The following is a 24,308-nucleotide window of genomic DNA, read 5'->3' as shown; positions in this document are numbered from 1 at the left end:
GGAAGATAAGATATTGTGCTCAAGTGTCATTACTTTTTGAGGTTCTTTCATAATGAAATATTCTGACAGCCTTGTAATTTTTTTTCATTAAAAGAAGAAACCTAAAGTATGATGTGCAAATAACTAGAAACTTTGAAGTCGGAGGCTTGCTATGCCCCAGGATAATTTTAATTCTACTGAGCAACCTTTTCATGTAGTGCTGGTCCACTTTTTTTGCAAAGCCTGATAATAAGAGCTGATAACTCTGGAGACTCCCATAATTTCCATACAGGACCCCTCAGGGATGCTAAATACACAGCTGACCCTGCACCATTTCAAACCCACATATTCTTACATGGGCTACTGTTCTTATTTCAGGTGTTACAAATGGCCAGTTCCTTTAATTCTATTCTAAAAACCTAAATTTCCCATTTCTAAATTACCACTTCTGGGTCAATAACTCAAAGTTGCATTTGCCTTGGGTTACCTTTCTAAGGAGACTTGAACAGTCCCTGAACCTTTGTTTCCACAGCCCAGCTGTAGGTTACTGTTTCTGTAAGTAAGTGCACACAATGGCCTGAGCTGGATTTCAGTCCTGTCAGACACCTGGAATTACAACACAGCTCTTTACCAGCAGGATCAAAAGCTGCTCCTTGATGTTTTGCATCTCTGCATATGCCTTTCTTCCAGTTTTAGCATTCCCTTCCCAGAAGGCTCTACACTGCTCTGTGATAATGTCAGGACTCCAGATGCACTGCCATGCTGTACTAAAAATGACAGACGAACAAGCCAAAATCATCAATTTTAATGATATTTCAGCATCATCCCGGTCCTGTGTCATCCCGGTGTTTACTTCAGCCATCAATCTATGTTTGTCTAAAGTGGTTCATGCCAGAACCTTAAATGTGGAGAAAGCTGAAGAGGCCAATTTATTGTATTTTGACAAGGACAAGCCTCATCTGGCAATCCAGTGAAGCTGAGTGCATCTGGTTAATAGTGCATCCACTTTCTCAGATCCAAATTGCTCTGTTAGTTTTCATGACTCTCTTATCTCTGTGCTGTCTCTGTCCAGCCCGGTTTCCTTATCACATAATAGGATTGTGCCTGTATCTTCCAATTTCATTTCTATTGGTTTCCAATCTGTGTGATGCTGGCAGTGTGTGCTGGTCCATCAGCCTCTCCTGCTGAGAGATGGGATCACTCACCCCGAAATGCCTCATCTGCACTGCGGGAGACTCTTGGCTGATCACTGCCTTTGCTTCTTTGGGCTTCACCTCTGATTTGAATCACTCCCTACACCAAAGGGAACCACTCTCTACACCTCTGCCTATGAAGAGTTCTCTAGTGAAAATCTTCAGAGAATTAATTAAAAGTTAGATGTTTCAATACATATCTGCCCCCTAGCCCATGCTATCTAGTTCTTTGAACCCATTGTTGTATTTCTATGAAATATGATAAAGGAACAGAAACCTCAGAGACAGGATGTTCCTACAAGATTTCTGTAGATAGATGTCCAGGTCAGAGACACATCTGAGAGGTACCCACTGAGAAAAACATTACAGCATGAGCTGGAGTCTTTTTAAATCCCAGAGAATACACACTGAAGAGGGCACATCAAAATGTCTCAAATGCAGAACAAGCTTCTGTCACAATTTACATCTTCCAGACAGGAGAGTCAATCAACACTGAACCAAAAATCTGGAGAAAATCAAGCTTCATTAGCTCTAATATTCATGAATTACTTCTCAAATCCTCAGAGACTGAAAGTGAGGTACAAGGTTAGAGGCACTGCTCTCTTTTCTTCTTTTTTTCCTCTGAATTACAGTGGGATTTAAAATGTACATCTTCAGCTTGGTCTCTGTAAGAATACTGTAAAAACAACGCTGGTATAGTTATAGAAAAAATTGATATTCCTAATATTCCTCTTGCTCTTACTCTCTCCCCATCCTCTGCTCCTTCCTTCATCTTTATAAATCTTTGTAAACACACTCTTTTAGAATCAGGGTTTTTTTTAACCTGAATTTAAATCACTCTTAGTGGTATGAATTAAGCAAAAAATCAGCCTGTCCCTTGCACCTCTGGCTCTGGGTGGCCTCATGGAAACCAAACTGGAACATACAAAGGGGAAGAGTTACTGGAAGAACTGGCTTCATGTTTGCACAAAAAAAAAATAAAAAAGAACAACTAAAGTAAAAATATTCGTTTGTAGCTGAAACAAATTTATTGTATTCATCTCCCAAGCACCTTATGTATTTGTGATTCTGATAAAGAGCAGGTCACTGGAATTTTACAACATATGCAGAAGATATTTTACCTAGAACTTGAAGAAGAAAATAATGATCAGAAGAGGGTGCTCTCAGCTCATGTTCTTTTGGTTCTGTTTTGAACATTCTGGTGGAATTCCGCAGAATTTTCTTCTCTCTTTGTTGATATTAATAAAAGGTCTCTTTGTAATATATTTTCTGGGATTTTTCACTAAATAGATCCCTCCTCTTACTGCACCATGTGCAAAACACGGGCTAACTTTTTGATCCCAGATTTTTCTATATGCTTTAGAAAGCTTTCTGTAATATTAGCTGAAGTTATTTCACAATCAGCTTTGTGTCTGGGCTCCCACGATTTTATATGTTATGTTTATGTTCTCATGCTGTCATACTCTGTTGAAATTAGCCTTTATAGGAACTGATTTCCTAGCACCCATGACTGCTCCTGTGGAAAACTTTAAAAATTGCAAGAACAGCAACTAATTCCAATATCAATTGCATTTTTACCAGGCATGAAAAAGAAACAAGTGATCAATTTCCGATGATTGAAACATCCCACATATTGAAGTATTCACAAAAAAAATTCATTAGTTCATGGTTAGGGAAGAATTTAATAAAAACTTATGCTGCTAGTGAGATTTTTAGCAAAGCATTTGATCACAGAGTTCACTTCAGGGAGCATGATATATCAGAAAATACCTGACATTTGTTAAGTTTTATTAAAGCAGCGCTGATGTCATGGATAAAAATAAGCCTTTTAGAATTTAGTTGATATATGGGTGCAATTTTTCCATTTTTTGGATCACCAGTCTTTTAAGGTGACGAAACTGTGCTGTGCACACAGCCCTGGAACACAAGAATAAGTGATGGCTATAATCCTAGATGTTTGCAAGCTCTCTTTCCTTGTCTGAAGTGGGGAAGCACAGGGTAAATTCAGGGAGAAGGAAGGCACTGTCTTTTAGTTGGTGCAATGCAGCATTTAGCTCTGGTCCAGCCTGCTCATGGAAGAAATCTCTCTGACTCTGATTCCCCACTATTGCACTTTTTCTAGCAATACTGGTACCTATATAAAATACTGTGTAGCTATCTTTTATAGGCACATACCAAAACTGCCTGGAGAGGGAGAGTCATGCTTCTTGTATTGAACAGCAGTGATTGGAATGGATTGCGAAAGGATTATCACCCTTTGTGCCCGTGTACATGTATTTATCTATGTCTAATGTGCTGTGTACATATATATATATATATATGTATGTTTATATACAAGTTGTTCAAATGTGTCTTGAAAAGGCACGATTTTATTAATGGATTTCTTCTGCACTTTAGACACTGCTTTTCAATTATGTGCATCAATGGTCAGGTCAAACATCGAGCCAAGTAATAAACAGGGCTCCTGCAGGTCCATGTGCAGAGAGGGGCTCCTCATCAGAGTGGCCTTGTGGAAAAAAGTTAAGAAAGGAAGCAGAGGGAAAAACAGCATCTCTGCCTCACCTTGTCTGTTATATCTGGGGGAAAATGGCTGTTGTTTGCTAGGACTCTGATTAAGGAAATATCTTCCACCATTTTAGACATAGGTTTACACTTCCATTTTTTTACAGAAGAAAGGGAAGAAATCAAAGGGAGAAAACACACACACACAAAAATGAGTTTTCTTATGTAAAGTTTATGTGAAAGCATCATATTACAAGGAGGTAAGCTGTCACTGCTATTCTAGCAATTTCCATCCAGGTCCCTGCTGTCCCTGCACTCCTCAACACGACAGGTAAAAAATGAAGGAACCCCGTGGCTGGGCAGCACTGTCCCAGCTGTCAGGAGAGAAGCTCATTTCTGGCCTCAAATGCTTTAGTTATAAAGTGGGAACCGAATGCACATCAGAGAACAAAACATGAATTATTTGATATCAACAACATACTGAAGAAATGAAGTCAGGGACCACAGGTCACCCTTGCAGCTGCTTAGGCTGGGAGAGTGTCGGGAGGGTCAGCAGTGAGTGTGCATTAAGGAGTGACAGGAAAAAGCAGGGACAGAGCCATCAGGTCAGCAAGGAGCCAGCACACACAGAAAGGCCACACACACCCGCTAATCACACTGATTGTGGAAGAGACACTAAAATGTGGAAATAAATTGCAGAGGGATGTTCACAAAATTACAGCTGACCTCCCTGAGACTTGGACAGGGAGCATAGATACAAATGATCTGCACTGCAGCTAAAACACTGCATTGCAGACAGGAGAACAGGGTTTTGCCCTTAAGATCTAGCAAGTATTACAGATACAAATGTGTGTACAGCATGACCTGAGAGCTGTTAACATGCTGCTTCCTTTGCTGCCTGGCAAATTCAGTCAGATTTGGCTGAGGGAAAAAACGATGTTAGCAACAATCACTCAGCTGCTAAATGCCTGTAAGAAAACTGGCAGAAGTGTAATGAGAGCCCCATAAAATGACACTTTGAAAAGTATCAATCAATTTCACCTGCTTCCAAGAGAACTTCCTACCCAAAATGGGGCTACTGTAGTAAGAAAGGAGATAGATAATCCCATCCCAGAACACCACAATTTCCCTGTCTGATTGCCTTTGCATTTGTTGAGGTGTAGGCTGAACAAAAGAGGAGTCTGAAGATTTGATTTTCAATAGATTTTACTTCCCACTGATAAACCAGCAAAAGGAGCATTGTAGTGTCACAGAGCACTGGCTTGAGATTTTCTGAGACTTTAGTGATAGTCCCAGCTCTGTTGGTGTCCTTTTACAGCTGGGAACTCCTCTCTTATTAACATTTCACATTAAAGTGCTCTGTCTAATAAACCGAACTATTGTCGGCACTTACATATTACTCTTAAATTAAGAGAGCAGATTCTGAGTAGGACTTTGGGCATCCTACTCTTCTGAAATGCAGAAAAGGGAGAACTGGATTTTGGGATATCTTTTAGCTCTCATTTCTTTGTCTCTATGATGACCTTTATTGCCAGGGCAAGGGCAGCACAAAGACATGTGCTAAGTCATATGGTGAAGATAACTGCTTGGATTTGAAATATTTCTTAATAAAAACCAGTGTTAATCAAAAGCAGACAGTTCATCCTCATGAGCTCTGAATCACAGCTTTTTGGATGTGTAAGGCTAAAAAGCATGAGTGTATATTACATAAAACAATTATATGCAAACTATTCTGCAACAAAAAAATACCTTGTTTTTAAGGCAAATTTAAATAAAATGTTCCAAAAAACTAGTTTTCTACTTCAGTGGAAAGAGTTGATTGCTTTTCACAAGAAGTCATCTTAGCATTTTCTCTGTTTGATGCCTCAGCCTACAAAGAGTGATCTGAATCATTCCACTACTGAAAATATCAAAGAGCAATGGGTTGTTTTTTATAGTTCACAACAAAGAATTTATATTCAATATTTCTGTTCGTCTTGGTTTGTCTTTAACTTCACCAGCACATTCAGAGCTAGCAAACGAACTGTAAATAGTTGCTCCTCTAGCTCCACTATCTGAGGGAGCAACAATCTGTAAATTGCTATGGATGTGCATATTTTTGAATATTCTCTTTTCTTTTGGCTTGTATTCTTATTTTGGCTGTCCCTGAAAACCTGACCTGATTACAGGTACAATGTAGAGCTTTATTTGTTGGCAATTGCTGTTCAGCTAATGATTTAACCTCCTGAAATTTTTGAATAGCTTTTATTGTTCACTGCTAAATATTTTTACTATGCATAAAGGGCCAGGCTCTGAAAGCTGCTGCTAAGCCAACTGGCCTCCATCGATTTGCAATGATTTGACATTAAAAAAATGACCACTGGTGTATTTATTTTCTGGATTCTACTTTTTGATCAATTCTTAATCACCTGCTCCTGAGTGACTCCCACTTTGCTGCAGGTGGGGTATCAACACAACAGCTAGAATATATCCTGCTTCTATGAACAGCCAGCACGAGGGCTTACCAGGGCAATTTTGGACCTCTGAGGAAAACATAAGCAAGAAAAATATAGAAATCCTTGAGCAGAATTCCGACTTTCATACATGTTAAAAAAAAGTCAAATCAGGATGGATTTTTGCAATAAAACTAAAGCAAAGCATGTATGACTGATTATGCATCTTTTACCCCTTCTTGGTAAAGTCAGTGGGGATTCATCTCAGGATTTTTAAATTGGGGAAAATGAAACTAAAACCAGCTGCAGCTGGGTCTTGATTTAAAACAAGCATTTGTAAAAGTTGATTTTCTTTTCTCCAATGACAACAAAAAATGCAATGGATGTTTTACAGTTAAAGTTCATTTATGTATAAACAACCACAAAGTTATTTCCTCATTTCAATGACTGTAATTGTATTGCTTCAGATAACCCACAGACATTTCTATAGGACAGAGAACTATTCAATACCATGTGAATTCAATCCTTTTCAGAATTATCACAGCTGGAGGAAAGGGAATAAATGACTGAATGAAGGTTTGCAAAATCTTGCCCCACACTGACACAGAGATTGCAGCTATTCATGGGATTGTTTTGGGGCTCTCTTCATCAGTAAGTTATTTTGTCTATAAAACTTTACAACAGTCCTGTATTTAACAATACATATGTACCACTTTTTTTCACATTTGAGATCTGTTTAAGGTCTATGTCTTTAACACTGACTTTCCAAAGACTTAAAAACCTCTGTGTGATGCACTTTGGGGAATTTTGTCTAAGTGGAGGATTGAAGGCTGATTCCTGTGCTTAGCTGCTTTATTTGAAGAAGAGCAGTAATGCAAGTTTAAAATGTACTTTCTGTCCACGTGCAAATATTTCTCCTGAAATCCTGCCAGTGAGAGAAGTGAGCCTGAGTCTACTGCCAGGTGAAAGAAGTGTTACCTTGCTGGTTTAGTTTGCTAGTAAAACCAGTATCTAATACTGATAATGCCTCTGGAAGCACAGATCGAAAATTTAGAGTTTGAAAAGATGCCATTCAGCTGCTATGATTGTTTGAGACCCTACAGAATTAAGATTATTAAGTTATACTTTAATCTTTGCACAAATGGAAAAAAGGCTTTTCCTTACGTTTGCGTATTGGCTACCTATCTACAGCTCATTCCTCTCCCTTTCTTCAATACTGATATACAAGTTGGATGCTTCAGAAAATGAAGCATTTTCCAAAACGGAAAATGGTTGATTTTTTTCACAATTCTATTTTTTTCAAGAGAAATAATTTCTGTGATTGGGTGTGAAGCAGGACCTGAAACCTTTTAGCTAGCATCTGAGAAAAGGCCTATGGAAAGATAGTGCAGGGATAGCTGTGGTCTGTGACTGAATTGCAGACTCCCTTTCTTTCCTTGAAGTTTTGCCTAGCTGGATAAACCAAAGAAGCAGGGGGATAACACAAAATGAAGATGATTAAGAAGAACTGAGCCAAGATACATATATGTACGTGTGTGTGTGTGTGTGTTTGTATATACACACACACATATAAGCAGTACTTTAAAAAGAAGAAAAACATATCCAAACTTTTAGGTGGAATAACTGTTTTTTGTTTACTTGTGTTGGAGCATTTTGTGTTAATTCTCTGGCAGACATCTCAGAAGTCTTGGGGAAAGGCTGACAGAACGATGATGCTGTGGGGATTTCAGTCTTACTCATCTATAATTTTGGTTATGCTGCTTGGTTAGTGATCATGTGTTATTTTTTCCAAATTACAAGCTGCAGAAGCAGGTGATATTTTTCTCTGAATTTCAATATTGATTTGGAATGTGTGATGGTTTAATATCTTTTGTTGTTAATGATTTAATTGACAGTATTAAAATATAAATAAGCCCCTAGCAACAGCAGACAACTGCATATTGTATGCAATTGATGCCATTTAGTAGGTTCCAGTTTGGAGATGGATGCATGTTTCACTGCAGCTAACTAATTGGGCAGGGAGAGGGCTGCTCTAGATAACAAGCCCAGTCCTTTAGGACAGATGTTTCCCAAGAATGCTGCCTCTGGCTCTCTCTGTGCTGGTGTCCAGACTGCAAACAGCTCTGACAGGGATGTGTAATGGTATATTCCTCTTTGCTATGCAAGGATTTCTTACGCTGAAAGCGTAAGTTAAACTTTGCTCTTCTTGGGAAAGAAAGTAGTGCTGTTTTGCATTATACTCATGAATGACTTTATTCTCTTTTTCTGGGTTTCTCAAGATTGTATTATAGGCTCAGCTGTCCCTTGATCCTGAGCTCAGGCTGGCCCTGCACAGTGGGTAAGGATTGTAGGGGCAGGGCTGTTTGGTGTCCGTCTGCCCAAGAAGGAGGTGTGGAGCAGAGATTTGTCATAGTAAACCCCAGGTATCCATTCCTCTCCCCTCCAGCCATAGGTGGCTCAGGAGAGGGTTCCACCAACACTTCATGAATGGAATTTTCAGATACCAATGAGCTATTAAACATTAGAATTTCACTTTTTTTTTTTGTTGTTGATGTTGTGTTGCTGCATGCAGGAGTTGTCTGGCTGTTTTGGGTGGGGGAAAATAGCAAAGTGCCTGGCAGGTTACACAGGGAGCTGAGGAGGAGAAAGGGTAGATCTACAGCAATGTCTGCTTAAGGAAGCGTTTGGACCACTGATCTATGTCACTGTTCTTCTCTGTGTATGTATTTGGTGTGTCCTAAGGCTCTTAAATCTTTGCAACCCACTTTGGTGTTAAGAGGACCCTTTCTATGGGATGCTCACTGCTTAATATCCAAATAATCTCCTAATGTATGTGACTCGGTGTATTTACTGAGCTGGTATAGACCATACTCTTAATTGAAAACCACTGAGCTCAATAACATTCCAGAAAAATGTCAATAGTCTGGCTTATTATATCACAACCTTTTCAAATATTGTTTCTCAAGTAATTTAAACGTTAGTCACAGGACATGGTAAATAGCAATTTGAAGAAAAATGACTGATTATGTCTAGATCCATGTTATTTGCAGACCAACTACCTGATTAATTTTCCAATAGAGGTAATGAAAAATTTTTGTTTGACTTCAATTGAAGTTTTGTCAGACTCACAAGCCTCCAGGCAAATTAACCAATGTGGAAGGAGTGTGTTAAGGTGAATGAACAAACTCTTGCCTAAACTTAAGATCTGAAATGCCTGCAATAAACAGATGTTACTAAGTATGTCTGATAGACTGATCAAAATTTACTTGTTTTCCAGATGGATAACAGTGATTTGAGAAGACAAATTTGTACATCCTTCAGTATACAGGGAGATATTTTTTTCCACTACTTGTGATTTGCCTATTGAGTTACAAATGACGGCAATCAGGAGTGAGAATAGCGAAACATTTTCCTGAGCTAAAACCTACTTTCATAGTAACTAGGTTTGTAAAACAAAACTAGGCATGTGAGGATTACTTACTAATGGCATCTAAACACAGCTGAGGAAGATGGGCTTAGCACCCTTTCTGCCCATGTGCAGAGACTGACATGAGGACAGCCATGCTGTAAATCATTCTTCATGACCTCAAGACTTCCATGCGGGGCTTGCTCTCAATTTATTCCCCAAACACACCACTGAATATGAAATGTTCTCAACAGAAAGCTTCATGGACCTGGGTTTATCACTTTTTAATTATGGCACACAAATCTGTTGACATTGAGAGTGAGTGCTGCACATCCCACTGGCTCTGAAACTCTTCTGTTGTCCATCTCTTACCCAATTTTATTAGTAGTGGTCAAAATGCGACTTACCGTTCTTATATACTCAGGTTCTGTCATTCTTTGCCTCTGTGCCAAAGGAAATAGCTGTTTTTTATCCCAATAATGTGTTCCACTGATAAATGTCTGTTAGTTTCCAAATGCTAATTAACTCACTGAGGAAATCAAACCTGTGAGGCATTTTTTCAATTTTGATAGACAATGAGAAGTAGCATTTGGGCAAATCTGCATGTATAACTGAATATAGAGGAAATGTGTATTCCTGCTTGCTTGAGCTTGAAATGTATGAAATCTTCTCATTTCTTGTATCTGCTCAGGCTGGCAGAAATATCATTAAGGCAAATTTTCAGATTAATTCCTTGGACTTAGCCTTTGGAACTTGCAAAGGATGAGCAATAATGCAGTGATGTTTTCTGATGGATTGGAAAATCCAGGTAGCCTTGCATCAAAAGGTGAAGGGATATGAGTTAAGGCACCCCTCCCAGAGTCTGCACATCCACAGGTGTAACACATTTTCTCTTCTGCAATTAGGCATGAACATCTAATTATAGCATGTTTCATAGATAAATGATCCTCATGAAATAATTCAGATACTCCAAAAATATTTGTTTTAGTATCTTGCCATAATCAAAAATAAGAACTTGAAAGTTCAGCAGAATTGACTAACTTCTGGTTTTCCCAAATGATCAGTATCTTGATGGCTTTAGGTGGTGTGGGTATTAATCATGTTTGTGATGCCATTTAATTTAATGAGACCTTACCCCACTGGGCTGTGGGGTTTCACATGGCATCACTGTTCAGCTTTCCTGCAACGAGTCCACAGTGGGTGCTCTGTGAGCAATACAAGATCACTGCTTACAAAGGCTTGAAGGAATCTAGCTCAAAGTTCAGTCTTCAAGTAATTCACTGTTGTGTGCATGTAAGAAGTACTTGAGGGATCATGTCACTTTAGCTGGACTCCTTTAGCTGGACTATTTCAGAGGGAAACAAGATGCACACCAAAAATACTCTTTGCAGAGTGCCTGAACACCAGTTTGCAGGGTGTGTGTGGGCTTTAAAGAGCAGGTACAATTGGTTCACACTGGAAAGTGAGTTTTTAGCTTATAATGTTCATGATTAATTCGTTACAGAGGAATTTCAGACTTTTTCTTTTCTTTTTGCATTACTGAATCCCTAGCATGTTTGGTCAGAAACCTTATTGAGAAGACACCAGAATCTTCCATAGGTTTTCCCATTTCCAATTTCCCCATTTCAAGAAAGGCTATGATGGAACATCACAGGATGTCCTTGGGCTTTGGTGAGTAAATTCAGAATCCCTGAAATGATTGCTTTTATCTCTGCTTTAAAGGACAGAGTAAAAATAAGCTATTAAATCTCTTTTCTATTTACATAAACACCAGATTATCATACATAGGAGTACTCATACCAGTACAGCCTAATAAATTTACAGAACCACTTTGTGTTTAAATATACCACTGATAAATTTTAAAGATAAGATTAATTTCAAGGACTTGTATAAATTTGTTTTAATGCTGAGATGTGACTTTAAATCCATAAATCTGGGACAAATTTACCCAGCACTTGGTAACTATAATTTTCCACAAATTAGCTGACACAGGAGTATAGTTTATGTGGGTGGAAAGAAGACTTCTCAGAGTTTCTCTCTTCAAAAGGTTTTCCCTCTATCTCAAATAACCTTGAATTTTTTACTGTGCAAGGATATACCTGGGCAGTCACAGCAGAGCTCCTGAAGTTTATCTGTGCTTTGAGGCCCACAGAAAATGCAAGATAAAGATAAGAATAACCCAAAATTTCTTCATGCTCAGTGTATCCTCCTATGTTGTTTTTCTTCCTCAATTCTACTCTCTTAACAAAAAAGACAAAGATTCTTATCTTTGTCAAAAGATCAAAATTCTGATGGATTTATATGTGACAAATCCATCAGAAGTCACTGCTCAGCTCCAAGACAACCTACAAACCACCCACCCCTTCTGCACTGTCAGTGCTATTTGAGGTCTGGTTGTCCATACTAACAAGTTCTAGCTAGCCTTTACCAACTAAAGTTCAAGCTGTAGATGCTCAGTTCAATTCCTTTAGAAAGCACAGAACATTTTTTATAGGTGAACTTCTTGTACAGCATTAGAATTCCATGTTATTTTTATTTGGCAGGATTCTGTGGAGCTGTTGTTTCCTTGTTATTGGTCTCATGAACTATTCAGACGGGCTCCTGTTTTACTGCACTATCCCTCTATCAAATACAAAACCATAAATTGTCCTGTATTAGTGGGGGTTTTTTGTTTATTTTTTAAACTTTATCTTCAATGCAAAGTTTAGTCAATATTAATTAATGTTATTGCACATACATCAGAAGGGCATGCAATTCTGATAAAGCAATTACCTTAATTTCAAGGAAAATATTTATTATATTTTTTATTAATTACAACAGTGATAAAAATATTTGTCATATATAAATAATATATATAATATATAAAATTTTAGTGGCATAAATATTTTGTCTTGCAACAGGATCTTGTCACTTGATACCATTAATTTTTGAAACAGGCAGGTTTTTCAGAGGTAGCAAACAGATTGAGCTACGTGCCTGCCCCAAAGGCTGCAGACCAGAGCCAGAGCTCCTGCACCCCCCAGGTGTGGGCTGTCCTCTCTTCTCTCCCTGGTGGTTGTGCTGGGGGCTGCCAGAATCACAGCAACAGGGCCATACTTCATCCTGTTTATGCTATATTTTATTTGGGTTTAGAAGCTGAAAACCCAAAGTCCAGCCCCAGGTGACCAAAGTATTCTCATGAGCCTCCAGGAAGGAGTCCTGGTGCCACTGGTGATTCACAGCCATAGCCTGATGAGGACATTCATCAGCCATCATTCTGCTTCCTTGGTTTGCATTGCTTGATGGTGGTGTTTTGTCTTGTTATTTTTTTAACTGATGATATATTTAGTAAAGGTCTGCCTTGCAGCAGTTCTGAGCCCAGGTATTTTCAAGGAGCTTTCTTGGCCTGAGCCTCCCCGTGCTCCGTGTACATCACTGGGTCCCTGCTGAGAAATGACTCGTGTTATTTAGCTTAGCCTCAGCAGACTTTATAATGGTTTTACTTGCCTTGTTCAGATACAAGTACTTTTCCCCTCTGAATTACTATTACTATTCTTCACACTTTTATAGGTTGAATGCAGACTAGGTACCTTGCACTACAGGTTGAGGGGCAAGTAGTAAAATCCCTCAGCATAGAACTACTTTTTTAGTCAATGTAATGAAGATTTCCACAAAAATTCCTATCGCCAAAGAAAACAGAGACTAATTCTGGTCAGAGGGCAGCAAAATGGGAAGTTAATGCAGACCAAAACTTTAAGCAGATCAGAGTGGTTTAATTAAGTTATTTATTGTTCATGTGCTCTTGTCAATTATGGGAAATCTTGCAAAACAAGTCTGCACCAAATCTGTTTTGTGAATTATGCTGATAAGGAATGAGACCATGAGGAATGGGAAGAAAAGGGTATGTGCTTCACAGATGGAAGGCTAGAAAGAAAATTAAAAGTCCCTTGCTGGATGAAGTTTCCGATGGCTAACATTTTTATATCCGGAGCCAGATTATCAAGTGAGATCTCAGCCCTGGGAGAGTTTCTGCCCACAAAGCCCACCCACTCACACGAACTACTTAATATGTGAAAGTCAGCTGAAGTCTCTGACTGTTGCTGGTACACAGAGCAACCTGTAGGTCTTCCTGTCATCTGTGATTTTAATCTGCAGTGCAATATCAACCATTCAGCTGAACCCGGAATTTCGCTTTGTCTGACACCACTGAGTTATAGCGTGGACAGAAATTAAACAAGCCTACAGGTTTTTTTTCACTACTTTCTCCATCTAGAAATAACAGACCATTATTGTGTTTTAAGTACAGAAACAGTGCCCTGGACTTCATATTTACAATAATATCAGAAATACTTTTCTGGAAAGCGTTTAAGAGATTATAGGACAGCTCTGTTCTTCTTCAAAAGAAGACAGAATAATAAACAGACATAACTCCTATTCACAAACACACTCACTATAATTTCTAAGCTCTGGTGCTGGAACAATTCCTATGCTATTTCCAGCATCCTGAAGAGCAATGACACACACGACTCACTACAATGCTCCTTACATCAGAAATAAAAGGAACAAGAGCAAAATGAAAGTGAGCATGGACAGACTTTCCATTACTTCCATTTTCTAAAGTAAACCATTTTTCTCTCTTATGATCTGCCCCTGCACATAGCTGGTAGATGAATGCTTCCCCTTACTTTAGATGAACCATCTGTGTCAGTAAGGCTTGCAAGAGAGAGCTCTATTCTAACTAAAACTACTGGTGGCTAAAAAATAAAAGTGGCTTTCAAACTATTTTTAAAATAATTTCCTAATTTTCATTATATTTTGGAGCATTATATATTTTACTCCATACACTATAAAAATTATTTTCACTCTTGTCAGCTCCAAGACTTATTGAAGGTGAATTGTCAAACTTTTAGCTTTGAACAAGGTGCTAGAGTGTCAACATTTTTGAATTTCCTGTACTCTGCAGGGCTTCTGGAAGAATTAGAAATTTTATGTTAAGATTCTAAATATTCTGGTTTGGCCCAGGTGTCACTGTTTTATGCTACATGGTTTCACTGTACCCAGATTATTTGCTGTGTTTTAGTAGGCATTGTTTTTTCAGGAGAATTCAAGACTCATGCACTAAACTGATAATTAGATTGTTCCTTTTAGTGCACTAAACACATCTTCATCTGGCATGCTTTACAGTCAGTCCACTATGTATGATATTGTCTCAGTACAAGACTCGCCCTGTCTTGTCTTCCTGATTAATTAGAAACAGATTGTAGCTGGAGCTTTGACTGGTGGAAAGTGATTGTTACACAGCCAGGGACAAATTATTTTCCCACAGAGCCACTCCAGTATTCTAAAGCCAAGTTTAAAAATATCACAACGTTTTAATATTTACATTCATGGCTCAAAAAATAATGAACACATGGAAGAATCAGTAAGATACAGTATTGAAACTGTCATTGTCCATTTATGGCACAGTACAGAAGTTGATCTAATTCTTCAGTTGTTACAACTGGCAAAAAAACTGGCTTTGGGGCCAAATTCTTGCAGCATCTGTGTATAACCATCCAGTACAAAATTGGCAGTGAAATGCAGTTATACAGGCAGGAAACTGTTTTTCCTCTGTTATTTTCTGTACTGTTTCCTATACCATGTTTGGGATCATGACTTAAGAAGATCCTTTCTGAGCCCCAATGAGGGGGGTGTGAAAAATCCAGCATGCCCACTTCTGTCTTGTTGTTTGTACACTCACTGCCTCCCCAGGGGAAGAAAAGTTTTTCATTTTGGTTTTACTTCCTCTTGTTATTTTTTCTGTTTATGTTTATTTGTACTACAGAAGCAGACGCAAAAGAAATGTTCCAACCTGTGTCTGCTCCGTCCTTCCTTCCTGGGAGCAATTATCCTGCAGCCCAGAGTTTCTTCTTTTCTGGCTTTTCTTCCTTGGAGAAAACTAAAATCTGAGCTTCAATGTACTGAGTTGCATGAGGACAGAGGAGTCAAGCTTTATCTTAAAACTTTCTTCCTAGATAATATCTAGATATTTCCTTCCAATAATTAGAGGAGGTTTATAAGAAAGATGGGCACAGAATTTTTAGTAGGGCCTGTTGAAATAGGACAAAGGATAATGGTTTTAAACTAAAAGGGGGTAGATCCTCTAGACAGTGAAACACTGGCACAGGTTGCCCAGAGAGGTGGTGGATGCCCCATCCTTGGACACATTCAAGGCTGGACTGGATGGTGCTCTGAACTGGACTCCCTTCCTGCCCTGGGAAGCAAGGGAGTGCAAGCAGAGAGAAAAGCTCACAGTGGTGGGATCATTGCAGCACTGAAGCAGAGACAAAGCAACATGCAGAGGAAGAAAGAGCTGTGGGATCATACGGGTTACACACACCTACAGGGATCCTTGTTTATTTTTCCTTCACAAGAAAAAGGACAGACAAATTTTCCATCAGCTTCCTGAAACTAAACTTAAATAGATATCCTGGCTCCTAGGCATAATGGGAATGGGCCTATGGTATAGATGTTCAGGGAAAATTTCTCTTTATTTGCTTAGACCAGATCAAATATCGTCTGTAGCTCAAGTTAGGTCTCTTAATTGCTAAGATATGTTTTATTTAAAACTTAGTTTATATGCTTAATGTGAATAAAATTCAAAATGTAAATAATTGAGAATCAGCACCGTTTTTGCTGTAGCTTTTTACACTGAGTTTTTTTTTTTGAGCATCACTTCAGTTTCTGCCTGTCACCAGGATTATACATTTTATAATGAAGGATTGAACTCTTCAGAGTCCTATAAAGAGATAATGTATTAAATGTATCTGTTGTTGTCTCCTTTTTAGCACCTTGTGTAACATCCACTTTGCAGAAAGTTGATGTCACTTTCTGGAGACTGCAAAGTGCAGACACTTTCTCATTCTGCTGTTGAGTAGCACTGATGCCCTGACATCCATGGACACCGGTGTCTCTGAGAACTGTGTACACTTATATCTTCTGTGGATCAGTCACAAACCAGGCAGCATGACACACACAGAACAGTAATATTTTGCACAGCAACACGTGAAATTTTCTTATACATGTCTAAAATATCAAGTGAAGTATTTCTGGGGCAGCGCTGTTGGGGTTTTTTTGGTGTTTATTTAAAGTAACATTTTCCAGTGCAACTGAGAAATTTCTTCCCTACATATAAAAATAATTCAAAATGTGTGTATGGGGCACTAAACAGAGGTATGTTTTGTTCTTTGTGTGCTTTAAAACTGCTTTGTTTAAATATGTTACAACGGTCTGGAGCGGATTCTCGTCAGCTAAATTAAACTTATTTTGTAGCTGGCACTTGCATGCTGCAGGCAAGCAGCTACAAAGAATATTATGTTTGCACAGCAGTTGCTTAAAGTATTTGGGAAAGACTGTACCTTTCTCCATCAGGTAACAGAAATGTCAAGTGAATTTGGTAAAAGAAAGCCATGACAGAATGCTTAGAAGGTTATATTTCTATGGCTAACACTTTCGTCAGGTTTTGGACTAAGTCCCTCAGCTGCAGTCCTGGTGCAAAATTGTATCCTGTTATGTGATTTTTCAGATCTCCAGTGCAGATGTGCCATTCCTTAGAAACATCACCAGCTATTTGCTCAAAGAGAGAATCAAATCTGTGTGAATTCATTAAGTCAAGCACAGAACTGTAAGTATGTATGATGAGCCATATGTTTGTCTAAAGAAATTCTGAATCAAATGAATGAATGTTTACACAAATAAATAGATGCATACACAAGTGACATATCAGATATCATTAAGAAACATTACACATCCCTTCTTGAATCCAATCCTCTTCTTTACCCATAAGCTGGGGACCTAAATTAATTAAACTCTAATAACTTACTTTCCTCTGTGAAAATGATTTTCGAATTCTTCCTTCTGCTACAGCCACAGGTTTCCACAAAATGAGCACTGAACTGTCACATAACCCTTTGGTTAGGAAAAGTAAATACACATACACACTGAAGCTAAAACAGACTTAGCTTTTTATAAGCTTTTATAGTCTCATGTGAAATACAGAAGCAACAGCTGGGATTTTTAACATACATCCCACTCACAACACAAGCCTTCCACTCATCTGCAGAACAGCTATAATCATGTTCATTAGCTTTAGTGAGGTTACATTTATATTTATATAACCTTTCCATATTCTGAGTTATAAATTTAGAGTAAGGTAACAGGTTTGAATTGCTTCATCCTCTCTCACAGGTATCTTTCCATCTTATTAAGATATTTTCCCTCTATTCTGATGAGGATTTGGTATCAAAAAGATTGAGTTCCAACACCTGCTCATCAGATTCACTCTCAATTTTCATATTGTGACAGATATTACAAATCTATCACAAATCTATCTTTCATCTCATTAAGCTGAAAATACATCCAATTTTACTTTAAAAGAGCAGATGTTTAAGACTCAGGTCTTTCCAAGCTCCATCTGGCATTAGCCCAGCAGTAAATTCTTTTTCTACAACTGTGAAAGCATCATGTTCCTAGAAGAAATTAGAGGACAATGAAAGTCTGTGGAAGCAAGCCTGGGATGGAAAGATGTAAAAATCTGCAAGTAAATCACAAGTATTTGCAAACTCAAAGTGACTATAGCCACCACAAAAAACACACTTTAGATTGCACCTGCTGGTAGGATTTGCAGCCATACTTATACAGCTGTATCTGTTTTAGAAACTGGCTGTCTTTTTTTCAGGTTGTCACTAAATCCATGGACATGAGAGCAGTTTTATCAGGTCAGATCTAAGTTCCAAGTCTCACACTGCCCAGGGTCAGATGCCTAGGAAACAATGTCAGAAAAGGCAAGCATAAAGGGTTTTTCCCTCTCAGAGTGTCTATCTGCTTGCAGCCCAGGGCCTTTCCAAAGCAGACATGGGGTCTATCTGTTCAGTAATTCTTGATGGACTTCACAGGTTTCCCCCATTTTCCCTTTCATTAACTTGTGCAGTCCCTTTCAACCTGTATAAAATATTTCCTTCTACATCAGAGGCTGCAAAAAGCAAACTACTGTCCCACACTACCAAATGGGGGCCTGGACTACTTTGGTAGTAGAGAGAATCTTTAAATTACTCTAGGAAAGCAATTATGTCTTTTTCTGTATCAAAGGCCATAAAATAATTAGTTCTTTGCATAATTTACTGATGTTAACAGGAAATGTGCAAATAGATTTACAGTGGGTTTTCATCCTTAGAATAGATGTTATTTTGATTAGTAGGCCTCTGTCATCTGTGTGAAATTCTGTATGCATGGAAGTATTACCATAAATAGCAATGGATCACGTCAGTGATGTGTACATATCATATGAAGTAACAAAAGTGGCATGTCTTTAAAATTTGTCCATCAGTTATGCACCATCCCTGTGGACTGAAATTCCACACTGACGGACAAAAAAGTATAATAGCAGTACTATATGACCCAGCTGGGAATGGTGACAAGGCATGCTGGAGATGCAGGAAGGATGGCAAGGATTAATGATTTTCAGGCATCTCATGTGGTCAAAAAATGAATAAGTATGAGAGAAAAAGAGCTAAATGAATCTTTTTGCATTGGTGCTTACAAAAAAAGGAGTTTGAGGAAGTTCTGAATACAGGAGTATTACGTGTGAGGAACCAACAGATTGCAGTGTCCACAGGACTGCTTTGAGAAGAAAATTACGAGGAATGCTAACAAGTACTGACCTTCCAGGAGGCCTGATACAATTGTCTGGCAGAAGACTCAAAATGGACAAAAGGGACTCTGTTTCTCATAACATGTAATTTAACTTTGGAAATCATCGTCTCTGCACTTAGTAATTGCAAATTCTTTAACGGGTTTGTAAGGTAATTAATACAGTGATGAAAGAAAATGCACCAAAGCTATAAAGCACAGTTATGGGGATGCAACCTCAGACTCAGGAGGTCTCTAAACCATTGACACATGAAAGTTGGGAGTATGTATTGCAGGAATAATAACTCTCAAGTGGCACCATTTCCAAAGTATTTGTAGTGATCACAAGTCACTAAAGACAGGGCTGAGTGCTAGGTGGTTCTTAAGAGTTTTGACTCACCTCAGCTGCTCTTGTGCTCCAGTCACTCCAATTAGAGGAAGATATGCCCAGATTTGCAAAAATGATGGTACCAAATACTTTGTTATAAAGCAAGAAAAATTCTTTATACTTGTAAGTGCAGAAAAATCATTGCAAGTAAGACTCTTCACGCAATTAATAATAGAAGATGTACATTTTCACTCTGGTGGGCTTTCAGAGTGTTATCACACTTTTAAAAATAAAGAATGTACTTTATTTATAGGACGAAAAAGACAATTAAGAGGGAGATTATTTCTCTTTGTACAGTAGTTCAAAATTGCTGTACAAATATTATTTGTGATCTTCACTCATACTGTGTTGGGAAGATACAGCTGTTTCAACAAACCAGACAAGTATGTAGCGAAATAGAAAACAGACTTTCTGGGGAAAAAGGTAAAAATATATAGTATGTAAACTGTTAGCTCTGAGCAGACAAAATTCTTCATTCTGCACTCAGTTTCACTCTGGCTTATTCAGTATCTGCAGGAAAAGATGACTGTTTTGTGCAATTAGTATGTATTCCAGTATGCAAGATGCACAAATATTTGGCTGTTGTATATGAATATAGGAGATGAGAATCAATTCTGTGTTAATGTGCAGAATATTGAAATGTTTCTACTGAGAATTTGAAGTCAGAATTTAATTGGTGACAGGGTTTTCTCATGTGCAGTCTATGAAAGAAAACACTGATTTAATTTTAACTCCTAAAAAAGCAAAGATAATTTGATTAAATTTTAAATTGCCTTTTTGCTCAGCAGCAATGAACAAGTATAGTCCTGCAAACCTGTAGTTTCCTGGATTCCCCTTCTTGCTCTTCTCAAATGTGAGTGACATCTTCCTTTCTCCCATCACCAGGAATCTCCCTAACTGCCACAAGCTGCCAAAGGTGACAGAAAGTCACTCTGTGACAACAGCAACCAGCTCCCTCAGCACCTTGGATGTGTCCTAGCAGCTTCACAGACTTGTGCTCTGTTCAGTTGGCTCAGTGATCCAGCTCAGGTTTTGTTTTCTGTAGGAACTCTGCCGCAAGCCAGTTATGGCTGGAAGGTCCAAGAGAAAACCTTGGCAGTGAAGACCGAGACACAGAAGGTAGAGATGACCACAGAAAGGTAGAGCAGGACCACAGAACCTGAGCAGTTCAGGTGTTCCTGTATCCTTTGTCACTAGGACAAAGCAGCCTCATTTTCCTTAGCCTTCCTCTTCTTTCAATGACTCTGTATGAGTCTTCCTTGCTGCTCTTCACATTCCTCACCAGTTTTGAACCCAGTGGGTATTTGGCATGCCTGGTTCTGGCCATGCATGCCCAGGATATATTTCTGTGCTTCTTCTGGGTAGCCTGTCCCCATCTCTGCTCCCTGTATGTTCCTGTTGTGCAGGAGCCCATTCAGGAGCTCCTCATCTCTCTCACCAGACACCCTCGGCTTCCTGCCTGTCAGGATGCTCTGTTCTGCTCTAACGAGGTTGTTCTTAAAGATCAATCAGATCTCCTGGACCCTTTGCCCTTCAGGGTACCCTCCTGAGAGATCTTATCTGCCAATTCCCTGACTGAACCCTAATTTCACCTTGCTTTAGGTTTTAGGTATAAGGCCTGTGTCTTTCCATCACAGCACCGTATCCCTCTGCTTCCAGAAATGCTGAGCTGTGCAGCCCTATGCAGATTTCTAATTCGTGTTTATCTTCCACACTGTGAGCATGTGTTTAGTGGCATTTCAAAATGAAATCAAACCCTGAAGTTCAAAGCCTTGCTCATTAGGTTAGTAATCCTATTAGAAAAAATGGTCTTTCCCCACTTTGCCAGATGGGTCTCAAATAATGTGTTTTCTTGTTTCAAGATCAAAAAGTACAAGAAAAATCACTTTCCTTGCTCCTCTAAAACTGACCTTCAATTTTTCCATTTCAATCTCAGCCTGTCCATTTTATTCTCTATCCTTGCATCTACAAATCTATATTAGAAAAAACTATGGTTTTATCCTCTCTTTTTCAGTAACTTTGCAGTATATTGGTCAGCCAGCAGTACATATGTGTTTTAGAATTGCTCACATTGATATGTAGTCTACACTTTCCATAGCCTGTCACAACCTGTTTAATTCTTCCCACATCCTTTTTTCTTTTCAAACACAACATGGTTCCAAATAAATGGTTATTTCATCTTAAATGTTATACTTCACTATTCAGAATGTATCTCACTATTGAAGATGGTCCTTTCATTTTCTGCTAGAGGGAAATGTATTTAAGTAGTATTAATGCCATACTAGTGCAGTGTTTTTTATTTAAAAATTACTTAGGTTGCATGTTTAAATAAGGGTGAAGACAAAGTTCTCTCTCAAAATAACCATAGCACTTTTGTTTATTGTCAGAATCTGCCATTTACCATGAGGTTATCACTTTTTCCATCCTCCTGGGCATCCCTCATGGTGCAAGTAAATTGCTGCAGCACATTGATTTTAAACTGCTGAATTACTGGTGTCTATCACAGCATTCAAATGGGTTTGAAGAAAAACATCTTTCCCATTGCTGAGGGCTCTAAAGTAAAAGCAGATTAATAATTTATGTTTCAGACTTGCTCCCAGCATCGTCAGCAGCAAACCTCTCATTGCTTACAGCCAGCAGTGTCCTGCTTCCTACACAGGCTTCGGGGAGACTCTGGTGTGGACACAGCTGAATGAATTAAAAGTTCCCATCAATACAACAATCCATGGGTGACAGCATTGTGAAGAATGCACTCCTTTATTCACTGGGTGACAGTAACCAGACTTGTTCAGTTGAGAACGTTTAACAAGAATGCAATTGGACAGATCTTCCGTCATTCTGACCAAGGCTAAATTTAAAGCAGGAGCACCAGAAAATATAGGTCACTGATTAATTCACTGAGATTCTGCATTCTTGCTCTGAAATAATCACTTAATGACAAGTTAAAGCAAATACTTCAATGTGATAATTAATTCTGGTTACACATTATTAAGGTCAAAGGAGCTAACAGATTCACTAATGATTTCTATTTTAGAACATGGGACATTTCAATCAAGCATATATAAAATAGTAAATGTAAGGGAATTTAACAGTATTTACTGGCTTAGTGCATGATCAAACATTGACTACTGCTCAGCATGTAGAGGCATTAAATGCTGCCATTCTATCAGAGGGGCGACCCAATACTTTTGCTGAAATAAGCACTATCAAAACTTTTATTAAATTGAGTTATAACTTAACAAAAAATCCTGAACATAATTAGTGACTGACAAAAAATTTGATCTCTCCTATGTCGGACTAATTTACACATGGAGAGACAAAAAAGTTTTTTATCCCTAGACATTAGAAACAAATCAGGGATACATGAAGGTTCCCAATTCACTTAGGAAAGCCCTTTTCTCACCTCCTCACAGCCTCCTTGTTTGGCATCGAGGTGGATGGGACTGTGTTGTTAAGGCTAACTGAGGTACCTACTACACAGGGAGCCTCCAGAGGAACCTGTATTCAGAGATCCAAACCACCGGGGAACAAACAGATCTTTATACATTATTAAACAACTTGTTTCCTCCCCAGGGTTTACAGCAAACCTATCTGCTTCTTTCTGTCTCTTTTTCTTCTTCTATAAAATATGCAGACATCACAGAGAAGGGTTTTCATGGATTCAGGAGAAACAAGAACATACTTCATTTCTTGAGAACCCCTTTCCTGCAGGTTTGGACAGTGAGTGGGAGAAGAAAAAACTACATCTTTGTACTTTATTCAGTTCTTCCTTTACACTCTTACTGAAGTTAGCAGTAGTTTTTCAAAGGCAAAAGCTTAAGCAACAGCCCTGAAAAACAACCATTTATTATGATTGTATTAGTACTACCACACCAATAGGTTGTCTGTCTAATTAATCATAACATAGAGTGAAAACTAGCATTAGTCCCATCTACATCTGTCACACTTAACTCTAACTGACAATATGAAATGTTTATTAGTCTCATTGAACTGTTTATCCATCTCACTGACAACACTTTCAAACCATGTGTGCTTATTTATCACCCTGGTGCCAATGAGCTGAGCTCTCTTAATTTGAAGATATTTGGGGGTAGTGAAAACACTCCTACCTTAATTCCTTCTCTCCTTCAGGTCCAGAATGAAGTTCAGAAACTTAAAATGAGTTTCCAAAGAATATCCCTGGTTTTGACAACTTGAAACTCACCCCAGCATAGCTGATACAGGGAGGAGGAATCGAAATCTGGATAGCCTTTCTTTCATTTTTTTAGTTTTGTTTCTGGATGGGATGATGGCTTTTGCATCCTTCTGTCTGTTTTTCTAAAAAGCTTTGTAATGTGCTCTCTGATTCCAAATATGTTCAAGATAAAATATTCTGTGAGTTTTGTGAAAACTGGGTAGTCCTGCATTTAAAGGACACTTGAGTTAGTACCTCCACATTGGAAAAGCACCTAGTGCAAGGCTCAGCACCATTCTGTTCTTTCTGGCACACACCAGTGAGGCAAAAATCTGGCTGATGACTCAGAAACAGCTGCAGCTTCTTGAGGAGATAGAAGTCAAGAAGGTGCAGAGAGCTGGGGCACTCCCAGAGACATGGATTTTGGAGAGGATGATGCAGAAGCAGAAATGAGAAGGAAAGCTAGAAATATTGGAAGGTCAGGAAATGTAAGACTAAAGGACACAAAGTCCTAAGGAAGATGGGGTGCACTAGGTGTGCTGCTTACAAAAAACCCTGGTGAAATCAAGACACTTGTGTGAATATACAT

The 24,308-nt window shown here is 38.6% G+C and overlaps 1 long non-coding RNA gene across 4 annotated transcripts; it reads left to right on the top strand.

Moving 5' to 3' along the window:
• The first annotated feature begins 6,667 nt into the window (after window positions 1–6,667).
• On the top strand, window positions 6,668–23,935 carry LOC148183788 (uncharacterized). 4 transcript variants are annotated; one of them, XR_015773231.1, is made up of 5 exons: window positions 6,668–6,757; window positions 17,056–17,154; window positions 20,334–20,398; window positions 20,591–20,684; window positions 22,134–23,935. It is a non-coding gene; the product is annotated as an uncharacterized LOC148183788 (long non-coding RNA). The 4 variants fall into 4 exon arrangements; XR_015773230.1 differs by lacking the exon at window positions 20,334–20,398 and adding an exon at window positions 11,064–11,183 and having other exon boundaries at window positions 6,698–6,757; XR_015773229.1 differs by lacking the exon at window positions 20,334–20,398.
• The last annotated feature ends 373 nt before the right edge of the window (window positions 23,936–24,308 follow it).

The sequence above is a fragment of the Pseudopodoces humilis genome, chromosome 9 (assembly GCF_049639895.1).
Source record: "Pseudopodoces humilis isolate 2021_Gansu_Grassland_sample_001 chromosome 9, ASM4963989v1, whole genome shotgun sequence".
NCBI classification, from domain to species: domain Eukaryota; kingdom Metazoa; phylum Chordata; class Aves; order Passeriformes; family Paridae; genus Pseudopodoces; species Pseudopodoces humilis.
Note: the sequence above shows the minus strand (reverse complement) of the source record. Positions and strands in the feature narration are given on the sequence as shown.